The 5000-nt window shown below is 33.5% G+C and overlaps 1 protein-coding gene across 7 annotated transcripts in view; it reads left to right on the plus strand.

Moving 5' to 3' along the window:
- The window catches only part of LOC135205429 (neurensin-1-like), a 341552-nt gene that overhangs the window by 325035 nt on the left and 11517 nt on the right, over positions 1-5000 (plus strand). The window lies entirely within an intron of this gene.

Here is a 5000-nt window from a genome sequence, read left to right on the forward strand (position 1 = left end):
AGGGAGATTGATATTTTAGTAATAGTAACAGTGAAGACTGATATAGTAGTAATAGCTGTAAGGATGATTGACATAGTAATAACATCAGTAAGGGAGATTGATATAGTAGTAATAGCTGTAAGGGTGGTTGATATAGTAGTAATACCAGTAAAGGAGATTGATAAAGTAGTAATAGCTGTAAGGGTGATTGTCATAGTAGTAATAACAGTAAGGGAGATTGATATAGTAGTAATAGCTGTAAAGGTGATTGACATAGTGATAATAGCAGTAAGGGAGATTGATATAGTAGTAATAGCAGTAAGGGAGATTGACATAGTAGTAATAGCAGTAAGGGAGATTGATATAGCAGTAATAGCAGTACGGTAGATTGATAAAGTATTAATGGCAGTCGGGAGATTGACGTAGTCATAATAACAGTATAGTAGTAATAGCCGTTAGGGAGATTGATATAGTAGTATTATCCGTAATATTATTGACGATGATAATGATGTTAGCTTAATAATACGAGTAGCGATGATTATCATTGTAGTACTAACCAGAGACACAATATCAGATCATTGTCAGCAACAAAATACTTTCCTCTTTGCATTAAAAATAATGTCTTTGAAATATAAAGAAATGTTTAAATTCAAGTTTTCTCTTCACCTATAAAACAGCAGAAGAATTCGTAAAATATAGAAATTATAATTTAACCCTACACGACCTCACGTTAAAAAAAAATAAACAAATAAAAACGTCTCTAAATTCTGACGTATGAGAGAATTACATGTTGGCTTGTGAGTGCTTCACAAACAAAGAGTTTAAATTCTGAGCAGATAGTTACGAGTGGTATTTTGGCAAACAAACAAAGAAATTAATTTCTTATCGGATGGCTGCATGATGGAGACTCATGAGAATTCTTACAAGGACTAACAAAAAAAATAGCGAGTTACTAGATAATTGTATTTTGTTAAATTGAATTAAATCGTGCATTAGCGCAGAGAGCTGAAATGGTCACTATGCCGGTGACTGGCGTGTAATGAAATATCTAAATGGTGTTTATCATAAATGGATGTTTAGCTTTTATGATCAGCATCATTATACAGTCTCTTTTAGCTTTTTCCTTTTTCTATGATCATACGCGTCGTAATGCCAGTTTATTTGATATCAATCAGCTTTAACGTAGCTGTAGTGGTGGTGCCAGTACGTGCGAATATATATATATATATATATATATTATACTTAATTATTATATGATATTTATATATTATATGTATGTAATTATATATATATGTGTGTGTATATATATATATATATATATATATATATATATAATATTTAAATATATATATATTCCAATGAATTTTATTATCCTCTGGCCAAATCCACAATACAATTAATGATAAAGGCAGAGGTCTACCTTCTCAAGGAAATTTTATCCTACGGCCGGGACTTTTGAAAGGTCAATTCTAGGCCCACTCTCAAGTAATTGTTTTAGGTCCTAGAAAAATGTTTTGAAAAAAAACTTATAGCAGCATGTTAAAAAATGCAAAACAACGAAAAAAGAAAATTTCAAAATGTAGAGATGAAGTTAGCAGAAAACTTGTCTCTCTCTCTCTCTCTCTCTCTCTCTCTCTCTCTCTCTCTCTTCTCTCTCTCTCTCTCTCTCTCGTCGATCCCTCTCTCTCTCTCTCTCTCTCTCTCGTTATCATTAATTGTATTGAGGATTTGGACAGTTGATAAAGAATCCCTTGGAAATTCAGGCTCGGCCTTACAAGTCTCACCAATTATAAATCCAAAAACACGCAAGTAAATTATTTTCCTCTTCATATAAGTTTTGAAAGTAATTCATACGTGATAAAATTTCGTGAAAAAATATCTGTTTCTTTGGAATGATAACTAGTGTGAAAGTGTGTTTGAAAGAAATTCATTTACAAAAATACTGTATATGCGATGGAAAAAAGTTCATGTCAAAGTAAGAAACTCTTGGAAAAAATGTCTCTTAGAATCATGAGATGAAATTTGTCCTTTCAAACATCGGACGTTGTAGAAAATGTAAGATAGGAATGGTATGCAGACGCTGAGAAGAATTATTCCTTTAAATCTATGACACTGACGAAATATTTCCGGCATTTATCATAGACACTGGAGAAGCATTTTCCTCATAATTCTTGACACTAGAGAAGCATTTCCATCTTAATTCTTGACACTGCAGAAGCATTTCCATCTCAATTCTAGGCACCTGAGAAAGATTTCCCTTCTTAATTCTAGAATAATTCTCAAAACTGGTGAAGTATTTCCCCCTCATAGTTGTAGACACTGGAGAAGCGTTGTCCCTCAATTTTAGAGTAATTCTAGACACTGAAGAAATATTTCCCCTCATAATTCTCGAGGAATTCCAGACACTGGAGAAGTTCCAGCATCCAGGAACCCAGGTTCCTGACCCCGTAGGGTGATAGTGCCGTCAGTTCACCTCACGCGGTGCACTGTGGGCATTACTTTAGGACCTTTGCAGCATCACTTCGCTCCATAGCTGCGAGCCCTTTCATTCCGTTTACTGTACCTCCTTTTCTTATTCTCCTTCCCCCATCTTGCTGTCCACCCTCTCCTAACAATTGTGAGGCTTTCCTCCTGTTACACCTTTCAAACCTTTTTACTCTCAATTTCCCTTTCAGCGCTGAATGACCTCATAGGTCCCTGCGCTATGCCTTTGGCCTAAATTCTATATTCTATTCCATCCCAGGTTCCAGGTTTCTGGAAGCAGTCCCTCGATTACCTTAAGTCTCTGCGAGATAATGGGCGAATGCCTTACAACCATTATGTTACAATTCCTCGTGATGACTCATTCTGGTTTCCAGGAACACTAATCCATTACTGGAGGGGGGCGGGGGGGAATTTTATTAGCCCTAATTAGCATTTCCCCGGAGAACTGCGAGCACTAACGTTAATGGAACCTGCTGATGCGAGGTGCTGTTATTAGACAAATGGCTGTGATACTTGAACCCTGCGTTTTGGGAGTGGTAAGGGCGTGTGACGCTCTCTGTCAGATTTAGTGTATGGGGAGCTGTGTGAGACGGTCTCTGAAATAACTGCCAGTTTCTGTCAGAATTACTGTATGGGGAGGTAGGAGACGGTTTCTGAAACAGATGTCGTAATGGCTTTCTTTTTTTTTTTTTTTTTTTTTTTTTTTTTTGTACTTACTACATACTTTTATGCTTATGTGTTATGCCTCCATTTTGGGCGAAAGGTTAGGCTTTTTAGAATAGTGCTAAATTTTGTTTTGATTAAAATGTCAGGAACTATGTTTTTTTATGCTGTTTACCTGAATCGTGGTGATGTTAATCAAATGCAGGTACATTATTATTATTATTATTATTATTATTATTATTATATTATTATTATTATTATTATTATTATTATTATTATTATTATTAATTATTATTAGTTATTATTATTATTATTATTGCTGCAAGCCAAGTGCAATCCCAGTTGGAAAAGCAGAATGCTGCGAACCAAATGACCCCGATAAGGAAAGGAGCCCAGATAGGACAGAGAAATAAAGCAGAAATAATTAACCATAAACTAAAGATGACGTAAGAAATAGAGAAGTCAATAATAAACTATATAAGAAAAACGACAAAGATTCCGACATATAAATATAGAACTCTAAATAATATTTACAATGTAAAAAAAATGAAAGAAGATGAATAACAGCCTATCAAGTGATAGACAATTAAGGTTTTCTCTCCCCAAATAAAAAGAAAAAACGCCATTTTCAAAAAGTATGAACTTCTGAAGTATCACTCGGCCCCCTGAACCTCAGATCGGCGAGGTGGTCTCAGTCCTGTGAATATCTCCTTTTATTCGATTGTATATGTTTGAGAGCTGTAATCTACGAGTGATAGGTTACGCCTTCAGATTTGCCGTCCTCTAACCTGAGAGCCTTCTTCTCTCAAGGTACCTTTATACTAACTTCGGAATGGTACATCCCTAGGGTCGGGACTTACCGTCTCTGTCCTCTTCCTATCTCATCATATTATCGTCGTTTTTTGACGGTGTGAAGTACGCTCATTATTATTATTATTATTATTATTATTATTATTATTATTATTATTATTATTATTATTATTATTTGATGTTTTATTATTATTATTATTATTCTTATGATTATTATTATTACATGTTATTATTATTATTATTAGTCTTATTATTATTATTATTATTATTATTATTATTATTATTATTCAGAAGATGAATCCTATTCATAAGGAACAAGGCCACAGGGGCCACTGACTTGAAATTCAAGTATCCCAAGAATATGTTCCTTTGAAAGTAGTAACAGAAGATAATAGGAGATACAGAAGAAGAGAAAAGTTAATAGAAAAGAAAATAAATGAATAGATAAAAATGTAAATAAGTGATTAAAATACAAGTAATGTCCTTGTCATATTGTTTGCATTTTTGGTCATATTTATATTAATTCATCTTAAGTTGGGTCATGTGTGGAAATTCATCTTACTCATTATTTTGCCTGAGATAAAACTTAAGTCGTTTCAAACGAGTGTAACGAAGATTAAGTATTTGTATTACATGTTTACATGGGCAGTATTATTTTGCGTAAGCGAAGTAACATTCCATTCTTGAGTAAAAACTAACCATTATTAAGAGATGAAAATGTAGAAATAACTTTTTTTCTCTTGGTCCAACGTTAATAGCTACAGCGTTACGTTTCAATTAACCTTTAATCCAGTATTCATAGATACAACTTTACATTTCAATTAACCTTTTAAACCAGGTACACAGTATTGATTGAGAGAAATTCTACATTTCCTTGTATCACTTGGACGAGACACACGTTCATATCTAAAAGAGCCAGCACTAAATTCTCTTTCGCCTTTTAAACCTGATACATCTTTCTTATAATAATAATAATAATAAAAAATTAGAAAGTTTGCTTTCAAAAGCTTGAACGTGTTACACTGGAAGCATGATACACATTCATCATTAAAGAGTTAGTGGTA

Source organism: Macrobrachium nipponense, chromosome 24 (assembly GCF_015104395.2).
Source record: "Macrobrachium nipponense isolate FS-2020 chromosome 24, ASM1510439v2, whole genome shotgun sequence".
NCBI lineage: Eukaryota > Metazoa > Arthropoda > Malacostraca > Decapoda > Palaemonidae > Macrobrachium > Macrobrachium nipponense.